We start from the raw sequence: 14672 nt of genomic DNA, 5'->3' as shown, positions 1-14672 counted from the left end.
GAACATGGCAAGACACTGACTGACAGACAGACAGACACACACACACACACACACACACACACACAGAGAGACAGAGAGACAGAGAGAGGGAGAGACAGAGAGATAGAGACCTTAAAAGGGAAATACTGACCTTTTATCAAGGTCTTGAACTGAACTTACTCACTAGACACCACATAATTCACAATTTAAAAAAAAGGAAAGGTTCTTTCATTGACGGACAGTTATAATTTTGCAGATGCAGATTCACCTCAAAGTACATCTTAAGGTAAAATGAGGAAATCCATAATCTGGATGATAGGAACAAGGGCTGGTCCAGGTACAAGAGACAGTTGAAGGAGCTGAGAAGTGTCAGGAGAGAATGCCAGTTGCATGAAAGAGACAAAGACAACTGGATCTGAAGGGAGGAATCAATGGTGTGGAACAGAGGACTTCTCAAAAACCTTTGCAAGACAATCCAGAATAGCAGCATGTCCAGGGCTGCCAGTTAGAAGATGGCAGAGCAAAGACGTTTCTGACCTCCTTTACACTTTCCAATCCCTACAGACAATGGAGGAAGAGACAGAATACAAACTCCTTTTCTGACAGAGCTACAGGACATCTGTAAAGCTGAGCCATAGCAGATGAGGAAGAGTTGCCAAATGCAGAGAAAATTAAACAGTTATGGAAGATGCTGAAAGCACAAAGTAAGTGGTAAACCCGGAGGGGCAAATTTAACAATTCTATCTTTGGATTAGGAAGGGATGTGTGAACTAACAGAGGGAACTTCCTAGATTCTGCAGAATGACAGGAGAAATACAGCCAAGTACCCTGAAGTGGAAATCATATGCAAGACATTCTCTCATTACAATGCAATTAGACTAGAAATGAATGACAAAGGCTTTGGGAACACCACATGTCACAATCTATGGCGACAGCTAAAGAGTCTCAGAGAAAAATTCATGATCTTAAGCACTTATGCTATAAATAAGAAAGGATGGAAGAAAGGAAGTACATACACATTTCCAAAGAGCTACAGAAAGAACCAAAAAATAAGCCTAAATCAAGCTGAAAGAAATCATGAATAAAAGCAGTAATCAATGAATATAAAGTAGAAAAGTAGTGAAAATGCAAGTAGAGACATAGATAAGAGACAGACAGATAAATGAAAAGAAAAGTGCTTTAGGAAGGAAAAGACATCCAATAAAATAACAAATAAGCTAAATTAAAGGATATAGGTATAAATCATAAATATTAAAGATAAGTAAAGCATATGAAAATAATCATAAGAGACAATTTTGGTACATTCTATTCAAATAATTTGAAAACTTGAAAGAAATTATTCGAAAAACTTACAGGAAAATGGTCCAAAAACATAATTAGTAGAACTAGAACTGAATCCCAAAGACACACACAATTTAAACAAATTACTCTCAAAAAAAGAAAGAAAACCTAAACCTAGGGAAAAAACTGTCAAACAGCTACCCATCACAAAAACACATGTCCAGATGGTTTTACAGGGAAAAACCTATCAAAACTTTAAGAAACAGCAAAGCCAATGCTATTTAAATTGCTGCAGAACATAGAAAAAGAAGTAAAATACTGTTGTAGCCATGGTTTACAAGGAAATACAGGATTTAATATAGGACACATAATTTATGGAATTATTTTATAATATTCACCCCAAAAGTCAAATGCAGAAGAGTACAAAAGGTTGGCCACATGCTAAAGACCAGAAGAATCCCCAACAGCCTGGATCCCTTGTCAGTGTCTCTAGGAGTCCAGATGGGGGTCTAGAGTCCATGGTAACGTCTCATGCAAGTCTGTATCAAGGACTGGGAATGCTCGAGGTCATTGGTGTAAACTAGTGATCTGCACAATTGGGGTGAAGGATCTGTGCCAGAAGGCTGAAGGATGTGCACTGGAGCTAGGAAATGATGCTCAAGGTAAAGACCAGAGCTCCTCCAAATAGAACAGCAGCCACCCCCGGCAACTGTAAGGACCAAGCTCCTCTACTGATGAGAACAGCCCAGTTCATATCAGGGAAACCAGCCACAGCAAGCTTCTCCAGGAAAATCAACAGCATGCCATCTCCCCCTCCTCTTCTCCTTTTGAGTCATTTTGGCAACAATCCTCCAGTGGGTCTTCCAACCCTGGAACCGAGGTGACTCAATTTAGTTGAGGGTTACAAGTTGACCACTAGTTAATCCTCCACAGAAGCTTTCTATGTCACCACTACACTGTTAGCCAAACGAACAATGATAACGCAAAAAAGAAAACCACAGACTAATCTCACTTATTTTGACAAAAAAATACTTATCATAGAAATTTTAGCAGAGTCCAGCAACATCAGGCATGGTAATCTGTAATCTGAACACCTGTAATCTGAGCACTCAAGTTGCTGAGGCAGAAGGATGACAAGTTCAAGCCCAGCCTGCTCTACTATAGTGAGTTCAAGGTCAGCCTAGACTATATAGTGAAACATTGTCTCAAAATATAAGAATCCAGGAAGGCAGGAGGACAGAAGACCCAGGCATCCTGCTCCCCACTAATGTTACCCTACTACAGAGATCTGGTGAGACACAGTCAGGGGAGACAGCTTTGAAGGAGGTAAAATCTAAACAAGGATCTCCTAGGATCCCTTGGTAGGCCTGTAATTTTGTTGTGGGAGGTCAGGTTTGGTTTGTTCAGCGTGTTCCTGAAGGAGAAGGTATTTAGTCCAGTGGTATGCTGAGCTCTTGCACTGCTATTTACATCCCATAGGAATTAGTGCTCTGAATTACTATAGGTCAATATATGGGTGGCTAAGTGTCTTCACCAGAATCACAGACCCCTTTATTCTGGTTAAGGACAGTTCAAGGTGGTTATTAGGGTTTGCCAATATCCAGCTGATATTTGACATCATTGTTGTTGCTGACTTAACTACTGTAGCCAATAAGGTATAGTAGTTCCTGTCAATTGGCTTTTCTCTATGTCAATATCTAGATTGTCTGGAGGTCACAAACAGTACTGTGGCTCATTCCTGAAGAACGGGTACTGGGATAAAGAAGCTATAAACCTGAGCACAAAACAAACACAAATAAGACAACAAAATGCTCCAAAACATTCCAACTCCCCCAGAACAGATTCAGGAGCATCAAGGGACAGGTAATCACAAGATACACAGCAGAAAGGTCTGAAAAGTTCTCAATGAAGGTAAAACTGTTCAATAAAGTGGTTGGCAAAATTAAAGAAGATATAACTAATCACATATGACCATAATGAAATAAATGATCAGCAAGTCTAGAGAATACCCTAACAAAAATCTAATGGAATTAAAGAAAGATATGCAAAACATGAATGCCCTGCATAGAAAAGAATGGGAGTCCACAAAAAAGTTCCAAAAATAAATCCAGGATATCAAGCATATGACTGAAAGTATGAGTAGCAGAACTGCCCAATGTGAAGTCAGAGTGTCAGATCTCGACACTCTGTGGTCAATGATTGATTAGTGAGAAAAACAACAGAACATGAAATGGATCCAACAGATACAAGACTACTCAAATAACTCAAAGAAGATGAATGTTAGAGTAATTGGAATTAATAAATCAGAAGACAGTACAAAGGAAAACTTTTCATAGAAACTATAATAAGCAGAAAACTTTCCAGACATGAAAAAATACTTTAACACTGGATCTCAACCTGCCAAAGATTAAAACTAGACCCTTATCTTTCACCATGCACTAAACTAAAATCCAAGTGCACTGTGATTAATTCTTTTGGAAAGATATCCACCAGAGGGATGGCTGGGTCAAATGGATCCTCTAGTCCCAGCTCTTTGAAGTATCTCCATATTGATTTCCATAGTGGTTGCACCAGTCTGCACTCCCACCAACAATGGAGAAGGGTTCCTTTCTCCCCACAACCCCACCAACATTTGTTATTGATTGATTTCTTGATAGCAGCCATTCTTTGTGGGGTGAAGGGGAATCTCAGAGTCCTTTGTCCGAGAAGCAGCTGGTAAAATTTTTTTCCCACATTGTAGGTTGTCTCTTAGTTCTGTTGATGGTTTCTTTTTCAGTGAAGCTTTTTAATAAGATGAGATCCCAGTTGTTGATGCTTTCTGCTAATTCCCGTGCTACTGAGGATTTGTTCATAAAGTCTTTTCCTATGCCAATGTCTTCAAGAGTTCTGCCTAACTTATCTTCCAGCAAGTTTAGTGTTTCTTTTTTAATATTTAGATCTTTAATCCACTTGGATTTTATTTTAGGGCATGGTGAAAGATTAGGGTCTAGTTTTAATCTTTGGCAAGCTGAAATCCAGTTTTTCCAACACCATTTATTAAAGAGACTATCTTGCCTCCAGTGAGGATGGTCACTCCTTTGTCAAAGATGAGGTAGCTGAGTACATCTGGAGTTGTTTTAGTATCTTCCAGTCTGTTCCATTGATCCTCGGGTCTGTTTCTTTGCCAGTACCATGTTGTTTTTATCACAGTGGCTTTATAGTATAGTTTACAATTGGGGGTTATTTACCCACTGCCATGTCTCTGTTGCCTAGGATGGCTTTTGCTGTTCTAGGTCTCATCTGGTTCCAAATGAATTTCTGAATTATTTTTTCTAGTTCTGTGATATAAAGTATTGGAATTTCAATCAGCATTGCATTGAATCTGTATAACAATTTTGGTAGTATGGCCATTTTCACTATGTTGATTCTTCCTACCCAGGAGCAGAGGATATCTTTCCATTTTCTTATATCCTCTTTGATCTCTTTTGTCAGAGTGCTTTAGTTTGCATTGTAGAGGTCTTTTGCTTCTTTTGTTAGATTGATTCCTAGATACTTCATTTTTTTGGATGCTATTGTGAAAGGAATTGTTTCCCTAATTTCTCTCTCAGTGAGTCTGTTATTTGTATACAAGGCTATTGATTTTTGAGTGTTGACCTTGTATCCAGCTACTCTGCTAAAAGTGTCAATTAAGTCTAGAAGTCTATACTCCTAAGTGAAATAAATAAGTCACACATTTGTAAATACTGAATAGTTCCTCTGGTGTGAAAAACTATAATAGTACATAAGATCCTAATGATGTAATTGACAATGTGAAATAGGAAGAAAAGAGCTAAAGGTGTAGGGAAAGTGGGAAGGGTAGGGGAAAGGTAATAGGGGAAAAATATATATATGAGAAAATGAAAAAATGGAAATAAAGTGTTTGTAAATGGGGAGGATAGAAGTGGATGAAGGGAGGGCAGGGACAAGGGGAAAAAATGAGAACCAAGACCTGTCATGTAAAGGTACAAGATCCCAATGATTAATGTAACTGTACTGTATACCTAAAATGTACCAATAAACTCAATGAGAAAAAAAAATTTTTTTAATAAAATAGTGGATCTGGGATTTAGCTCAGTGGTTCCGCCACCTGCCTTGCAAACACAAGGTCCTAAGTTCAATCCCTAGTACCCAAAACAAACAAACAAAAAAAACTAAATATAGAAATTCAATTTGACCCAGCTGCCCCCTCCTAGGTGTCTTCCTAAAAGATTTAAAATCATCACATAATAAAGATACATGCATACCAATGTATATAGTAACACAATTTATAATAGCTAGACCTTGGAAACAGCATATATGCTCATCAGCCGATGAATGTATAAGAAAAATATGGTATTTATACACAGTGGAGTACTACTCTACATGAAGAAATATAAACTTGAGACATTCATAGATTAATGGATCCAAATGGAAAACATAACGTTAAGTGAAATACATCAGACACACAAGCTCAAATATCACATAATTTCTCTTATATGAGAAAATATATATATATATACAACTAAAAGCCAAAATAGAAGATAGATAAACAGAAGTAGGGAGAAGTTCAGATAATCCCCTAAATTACCTATTCTGCTATATCAAAATATTTTAATATATACGCCAATTGATTTCATTTATACTAGTTTTTCTTAGTTCATTGAAAAGAAAATTTTGTACTATCATTTGCTCATCTCTTGCTTATAAGAGTGAAGCTTTCTTGTCTCTGAGTAAATACTATGAAGACAATGATACACAGTATATTAACTATTGTTATTCTCATTTTGTTTTATTTTATTTGTTTATTTTGGTACTGGGGATCAACCTCGGGTCCTTGGACTTGCAAGGCAGGTGGGGGAACCTCTGAGCTAAATTCCTGGCCATGTTTTACTTTTTATAAAATAAAAACATTAAATTTTTTTAAAGAATCCAAGTTAGAGAACAACATAGCAATATCAACTTTCAGGCAACAATAAAATATATCCATGTAATTAACCATATCAATAAGTCAAATTGAAAAATCATAAAGTGTCTCCAGAGAGCTAAAAAATGATCAAATAAGAGTCACACCCACTTGTACCTCAGTTTGTCTTGGACTAAAGGGTTTCCCAGGACAGTACTTTCAGGGCTAAACCAGGAGAGCCTCAGGCAAAAGGGACAAATTGGACACACTAATTTCTGTACAGATACAAAAATGCTTCCTTATCAGTAGAGCTAGACATAGACATGGCTGTAGATTGACACTATACATCTAAATCTAGACAGCAGTGACATACAATTGCTGCAAATATCAATAAAGTCAGGGAAAGTCAGTGACGTCCACTGATCGCACATTATCTCAACATTATTATGAAGGTATTAGCTGGTATATTTATGTAGGAATACCAATCAAAGCATAAAAATATTAGAAAAAAGAAAATATCATGGCTGTGATCTGCAGATAATATAACTGTATACCTGGAAAACTTCAGAGAATCAACTAATTTCAAATAATAAAAGACAACTAAGGCATTTGGGTATATAATAATAACAAAAAATAGATAATACTCCTAAAGAAAAACAGTAAACTCTTAGAAAAGAGAAGAAAAGGTATCCTTGACAAGGGAAATGAAAATATAAAATATTTAGAAAAAGTTTGAATAGAATTGATTCAATTAATAATATATGCAAGATGCATGAAGAAAATCTCACTGAGGTAAATAACAAAAAGAAAAACTGCAGAAATGAATATGTATACTCTGTCCTTGTACCAGAAGACTGTCAATTGTCACAAAAGTAATCTACAGAGTATCTGTAATGTGAGAAGAATAAAAATACCCACAGGATATTCTTTTCAAAACTAGGCAGACTGAATTTTGAAATGTCTCTGGAGAAGCTGGAGTCTAAGGTTTGGAACTGTGCAACACAACAGAGCTCCCCAAAATCAATTGTTATTCATCTCTCCCCAAAATACCCATCCCAGCACTGGGCCCTTTCCTCTTCCTGCCCCCTCCTCTTTTTGTTCTCACTGCCCACGTGCCTGCTGGTTTTTCACAGTCTTCTCAGGCTACCCCTTCAGGTCTCGTGCTTTTTCACTTCAAGTCATTTAATCTGTGTTTTCAAATTCTGTTCTTTTTCTTTTAAGCATTCCTGGTCACGGCAGAAGGCAGGGAGCCAGGGGTGCACCAATGGCTCTTTTTTATGATGAGGAATGGGAGGAATAAAGGAGAAAGAGGGAGAAGAGGAAGAGAGGGAAGCAGAGGAAAACCACAAATAGCATGTCCAATCCTTCACTGTAACATGCATATTGCTATAGTACTTTAATAAACAGTGTATGCCAACTTCTCAAATAGTAAGTACTATAATATTAGCCATAACTTTCATAAGACAGTCAACAGAAAATAACAATTATGTATAGAGTCTAGAGTTTACAAAGCATTACAATAAAACCAACAAGGTATGACAGGTTCCGTTTTTCCCATTTTATAATGAGGAGTGGAATCTAGCAGGCTACATGACTGACAGGTACCCATATCACAGAGCTTAGTCTATAGAAGGAGCATCAAAGTAGGAAGGGTGGGGGAAAGGTAATAAGGGAAAAGAAAAAATATGAAAAAATGGAAATAAAGTGTTTGTAAATGGGAAGGGGAGGAGGGGGTGAAGGGAGGGCAGGGACAAGGGGAAAAAATGAGAACCAAGACCTGTCATGTAAAGGTACAAGATCCCAATAATGAATGTAACTGCACTGTATACCTAAAATGTACCAATGAACTCAATGAGAGAGAAAAAAGGAGCTCAAAATATGATTTTTTAAATATTTGCTCAAACTATTTAATGCTGAATTAATCCTTTTGGGGAGGACCTGACATTGAGAAGAATGAACCTAACATTTGTGCATATATTAACATTAAAGTCCCCCATGGGGATAGGGGATTAGAAATAAAATAAGAATCTTTTAGAGAATAGCTAAGAATAGAACCTGCATGTTGAGTTGTTGTTGCCGCAGAGAGCTAAGAGCATCTGCCTGAAACTAATTAGAAACTCCCTATCTCTAGATAGAACAGGTACAAATTTCAAAACCTAGAAATAAACATAGCAATACCCTTTCATGCACCAACATGTACATAAACTATAACTTTTCTGTGATTGGACCACGTTGTCATTCTTTCCATCTCTCAGTTTTTCTCAGACCTCATACTTTACATCATCTTTTTCACCTTTGTAAAACTGCAAACAGGATCCAAAAACTTGACCACCCCTAGAGGGCTATCTGTAGGTTACCTATTGCCAGTGATAACAGCCGCATTACTTGTGAATAACCCCACATTCCTGTTGCTGTGTCTGTCAGGATTTGCCAAGTTTTGCTGAGGCAACAACCTCAAAATCTTTGTGGCTTCAGACAATAAAGATTATTTCTCACACAAACAATAAGTTTCACGTGGACTGGCTAGACTTTACTCGTTAGAATTATTCGGGAACCCAAGCTGATGCAAAGTCCATCTGAATTCCCATTTGAATGATCAGAGAGTAGAAGAATGTACATCTAATAACTCAGGTTTAATTCTGAAAGCTCCTGCCAGGAAGTGATGCCTGTCACCTCCACTTATAGCTCATGACTATGGCAAATCACATGGTAGATCTGAGTGCAGCATCCTAGAGAAGTAAGGATGGGACACTGAATGTTTTTGAGCAGTATTACACTCCACCCAAATTCCCTTTGTTCCAAGGAGAGTGGTCAGGCAAACTCCTGCAAGACCACATTGCTAAGAGGGAATCCAGTGCACTGGCCACATTTGCTCTTGGATTTTCAACCAGGAGGTATTTGTTCTAGCTGGAAATTTCTGACCTCTTGGAAAAGAGATGAGAGGAAAGCAAATATGTATGAAGTGTTCTATATTTCAAAAGCTTTGTTTTGGTGTGAAAAGGCCAAATTTGGACAAGGAGAAAGAAGTAAATGAATACATTGTGTCTCAACATTTCTCAAGCTTCCAAACACAAATGAGTGAGTAAAGACTAAATATCTCAAATATCACACAAGTATTCAGATTCAAGTTAATTCATTTAGTCCATGCAAGTTACAAAAATCACCATGGCTCTAGATTTTCTTTTTATCTTAAAACTGGTCCACTAACACTGATCTATTCCCATTTTTATGATTTTTCCAGGAATTTTTAAGAAGCGACGTCTCCTGAAATTTTATTCACTGTCCTCTGAGTTTATGTATATTTATTCTTCATCGCTATGTTATACTGTCAGTGTCATATTCTTTGTTACTTTCATATAAAATAATTTGCTTTTTATCTCAATAAGTTCACTGAATTAAATGTGTATGTGTGTGTGCATGTGTGTGTAAGGTATATACAGATATGGAAATAGTGAGCAAGAGAGTGTGCGAGAGAAAGGGAAGGAAAGAAGGAGGAAGAGGAAGGGGAGAGAGAAAACAAATAAATAAATGAAAATTCAATAAATGCTTGTCATTTTGACAAGTAGAAATCATGACCCAAACTAAAATAATGAGGAAAATTACAACTTTATATAACTATATGGTTTTTAAAGCATGTAATTCTATAAAATAACTATAACTATATAACCACATAGACTTTCAATATAACTAAGATCCAGAGGCAGGCGGAGTTTCCAAGTTATTTCAGTCAAGAGTCTAACAATGTCATTGAGAACACAGATGTTTTCCATCCTCTGGCTAATGAGAAGGTAATGACCACCTTCTCTCCTTGTCAGAGACCAGTAAAATTGTCCCTAGAAGTACTATAGTGCAATTCTCTCTCATACTGTACCAGCCGTAAGTGTCCATTCTTGAGCCTTAGGGCAACAATGGGCGAAGAAAGTATGGACGTAGGCTCAGAATGGATGTGAAGACCCGGCTGCAATGGCCATCGCAGGTGCAAACTACGGGGAGATTCTACTTGAAGTCATTTCCCTTCTCTGGGTCTCAATTTATCCATCTGTAAAACAAGGGGCTGAACTGATGGTTTTCAAGTTTCATTCTATTTCTAATATTCAATGTTTCACAAGTCCTTAAGAAAAATAATATACAATGCAAATAGCATTATCGCACTGACCTTCAAAATTGCTAGATGTCAGATGTGTGAATAACCCTATCTCAGGCAGTTTTGGGGATAATCCCGAGAGGTAATGCAATAAAAGGACCTTGTACTATTGCTGTCACATTGTAGTTACTCAATAAATGACATAATAGTCATAGTTATTGTTTTTTCTATATTTGAAGAAAATCATATTTCTAAGAAAACTGAAGGACTAATACATAGCGAACAAGGAACTAATTTTTCAAAGAAAAATAAAGTAATTCCCTCTGAGTTTTTAATTTTGTTTTGTTCTGTTTGCTTTGTTTGGGTAAACCTTTCACTTAATTCTTTTAAAGTCATCTTTTGAACTGAAAACAGCTTCATGATTTTCAAGACGTTTCCAGAAGGGATATTACACTATGATTGCTATACCCTTGTCACTATTAACAGTTATTTGCATCCAAAGAGGAAAACATGTCATTTAAATTCCAGACACTGAGTGTATAATTTATGTTTCTAGGAGTCCAAGCATGTTTCTTTATTGTTCAGTGAACTCCCTGTATTTCAGAAATTACTGATGCATCAAATTATTAACATTTAAACAAATGATTTTCAACTCAGTTTTCACTGCCATCTTTTGGCTCAGATGCAATGGCTAATGGTTCAACTAAGTAACTGCACTCACTGTATCCACTAGGAAAGAGGTCTTGGCCCTTCACCTACAGGAAGCAGGGCACACTTCACGTAAGAGCAGGGAGCAATCACACGCATGAACACCCTGGAGACACACCCTCATTTCGGTAAGGACTATTTGTAGAGCACTGCATGTCAGCCACTTTTGAAAATAACTACTGCAAATGCAAATTTAAAATAATTTCAGACTGGCCAAAAAAAGAGATGAATAAACTGTTCCACCCAGTAAAAAGAACCTGGTTCATTAAAACTAGGAAAGTTCTAGTGGGTTGCTTTGTTTCGTTTTTGTGGTCCTGGGGATTGAACCCAGGGTCTTCGACTGAGAAACATCACTGGCCCTTTTTTGAGATAGCATCTTGCTAAATTGCTCTGTTGCCCAGGCTGGACTCAAACTCGCAATCCTCCAGCCTCAGCCTCTCAGAGTGCTAGGATTACAGGCTTGAGACACCACACCCAGTTACCCAATTGGTTTTAAAAAGTAGGAAACTAAATCTTTGATGTGAGAGGATTCTATTTCAGCCCCAGTGGGCTTAAATAATTCCGAATAATTCATGTGGGACTGTCATGCTCAGTACAGAAGGTGCGGGTCCTAAGTACGCAGGGATTTAGAGGAAAGCTATTTGCTTATGGCTGAGATCATAAAGACAGAGCCTCCAGAAGACCTGACAGATTTTCTGATATCCTGAGAACTGAAACCAACACATTTTACTGCTCTTATTCCAAACAATTTCTGGGAACAAACATTTCTTCTTTTTCATCATCAACTGCATGGAGGAACATTTATATCCAACATACTTTGCTTCTTCAGTGCTAAGCATTACTAGGACTGGGCAAAAACCAACTTAGCTGCTTGGTTCAGTAAATACTTGTACCAAGGAGATGAGACTGAAATAATGAAATGGTTTACTTTTTGTAAACTAATAACTGGATCATCAATACACACACCTCAAACTCTCACTGTTATATGATATAACATACAGTGTCATAAACTCTGCCCAATACCAATTATTTTTCACCTTAAAACCACCCATCCCAAGTCCTAAACCCAGTAAGTGCCACCTTGACTTCCTCGGTAGAGTTTATTGCTAACATTCTGCCAAGTCATTGTTCTCTCTAACCACAGTGAGTCCAGTAAACTTAGCTTTGCTTTATCAACAGGCTTTTCATTTGTTTGCTGCAGTTCTGGGGATTGAACCCAAAAGGCACTGAGCTACACCCCCAGGCCTTTTTTTAAAATTTATTTATTTATTATTTTTATTTTGAGACAGGATCTAACTAAGCGGCCCAGGTTAGGCTTGAACTTGTGATCCTCCTGCCTCAACCTCCCAGGGTGCTCCCGCCACACCTGGTTTCCACAGGCTTCTCTAGAGGTCTTTTTGGAACACTGACGGCTGACAGTATTTTCCTATAGGAAAAAAAATCTCGGAGAAGATACCACAGAGCTGATGAAGAAAGCATTTTTAATCCTCCATCCTAATAAATTTCCTTTTTCTAGTCAATCATAAATAAGAAGCTATTGTTTTCTACATTCAGGACATCATGTCGAAATGTCAAGTATAACGTGTCCTCCCGGGCCTACCCAGAAACCCTTCCCACAAATAAAGGCCTGAGAAGCTGGCCCACACGCACAGCCCATGTGTGTTTCCTGCTGGCTGAGTGGAGCTGACCTTAGTGCCAGCAGAGCCTCCAGGAAGGAGACCCCTGAGGACTCCGAGACAGGCAAGGTGCTGGGCCATTCTGCTTACACTTCCCTCTCATCGTTTCCCTCAACATGCTCCTCCTCCACTCTCCTCCAGGCCCCTCTATGAAGCCAGAGCATGCCTACTGACAATCCATGAATATATTTGATGAGTTTGCTTCTCCTTTACACTGCAGGAGACAATAAAAGACGTTTGAAAGAAAATCCCATTAAGTATTCAAAGGATGGCAAAGGCCATTTGAGACCTAAATAGCTAATCCTTTGTCATTAACCTGTCCTTCCTCCCAGCCATTTAAATTCTGCCCAATCGTATCCAATAGCTATTTATTCACTTGGATGCTTTCCTCAAATGCCAAGACAGCATTGAAGACTTTCCACGAGGAAATCCCTTTGAATATTACTTCTGTATTTGTTCTGAAAAGGCAACCAACAATTAAAATTCTCCACGATTTCATGAGTATGAAACAGAAAATGTCAAAAGCACATCTAGAGACACTTCCAGACTCTTTCCTCAGTTAGGCCCATAACTAAAAGGACAAAGCGACTTAATAAAACCAAATAGACCAGCACAGTATAAAACTTAATCTCACACAGTACTGCTCTTCAAAGTACCACCCACCATACCTTCAAGTCCTAGATACCTCTCTCTAACTGCCCCACCCCAACCCTGCACTTACGGCTACTATTTAGCACTTTGATTTGGAAACAACTGCTTGGGTTCAGTTCTTAGCTCTGACACCAATAATGAGAATTTCGAAAAGTTACCAAATTCTTCTTTACTTCAGTTTCCCATCTATAATAGTGAAGCTATCAATATTGCTACTTCATAGATTATAGGAAGTATTAAATTGTAATAATAGTTTGTTTAATAATGCATGTGCTGTTTAATAAAATATGTTCAGTTGTACTCCCTCATAAACGATCCCTAAATCTCAGTGGTTGAACTTAGCAAAAATTTATATTTTTATTCATGCTACATGTCCAAATAGGATCATTAGCTTCTCAATAGGTGCATATTAGAAGAGAATGTGGCAAAAGTCACATGGCTTTTAAAGACTCCACCCAGAAATGACTGATATCAGTTTCACTCACTAACATCTGCTGGGCACACAGCTATGCCTGCTTTCAAAGGCTGTAGGAGAATATAATCCTATCATGTCCCTGGAAGGGGAGAAACCTAACATATTTTTAAAAGGCATTAGGATATACTTGAAGCTATTGTCAACATCAATATCATTGTGGAATGTCAGAGCTAGAAATGATCTCCAGAGCTTTACTCCATTGTATTTGTTTATTCACCAATATTTGTATTCATAATTCTTCAATTTTTATTGCGGGCTGTTTTATAATAAAAACCTGTCTCATATTTTTCCTGGGTATCTAGGAGGATGCTTCTAAACGCTTGCAACTGCTCAAATGATATAAATGTATCTGCTCTTCATGGTGGGCTCCTGGAACCACATCAGGATTCACATAATGAAATGACATGGGCTGCACTCCTAGATGGCTTCACAGTAAGAGCTGACTACACTACAAAGACCGACTGTGTGACTGGGATTTGTGGCTTTGAGCCACATGATGTCAATTCAACCTCCAAGAGGGGGAGGAGGCTAGAAATTGAGTTCAAACTCATGACCAATGAATCAAGTAATCATAGCTGTGTAATGAAACTCCTCTACAAACTCTGGGCACCAAAGCTCAAATATACTCTCCTGGTTGTTCGTTATAAATCAACACGTCATGGGGATTCCCATTCAGATTCAACAGGGAAATCATATGTGTGCTCCATGTTTGATACTGTGTCAGATTTTGTCCTATGGGTCTCCTCTTTTGAATGGTCCTTATTAATATCCTTTATAATGAAAGTGTAATGTAAGTATAGCAGTTTCCTGAGTTCTGTGAGTCATCTTAACAAATTATCAAACATGAGAATATAGTGGAAGCCCTAAATTTGCACCTTGTTGGTCAGAAACGCAGTGGCCAGAGAACCCCTGAATTGT

At 37.9% G+C, this 14672-nt stretch overlaps 1 long non-coding RNA gene across 2 annotated transcripts in view; it reads left to right on the top strand.

Annotated features, from left to right (window-relative positions):
- LOC104872114 overlaps window positions 1-14358 on the top strand; it is a 22950-nt gene extending 8592 nt beyond the window's left edge. For both annotated transcript variants that reach the window (XR_783060.1, XR_783059.1), the window contains 3 exons: window positions 544-683; window positions 10978-11080; window positions 14057-14358. This is a non-coding gene — a long non-coding RNA (uncharacterized LOC104872114). The remainder of the gene's footprint in view (window positions 1-543; window positions 684-10977; window positions 11081-14056) is intronic.
- The last annotated feature ends 314 nt before the right edge of the window (window positions 14359-14672 follow it).

The sequence above is a fragment of the Fukomys damarensis genome, unplaced genomic scaffold, assembly GCF_012274545.1.
Source record: "Fukomys damarensis isolate Sample0158 unplaced genomic scaffold, DMR_v1.0_HiC HiC_scaffold_28, whole genome shotgun sequence".
NCBI lineage: Eukaryota > Metazoa > Chordata > Mammalia > Rodentia > Bathyergidae > Fukomys > Fukomys damarensis.
Note: the sequence above shows the minus strand (reverse complement) of the source record. Positions and strands in the feature narration are given on the sequence as shown.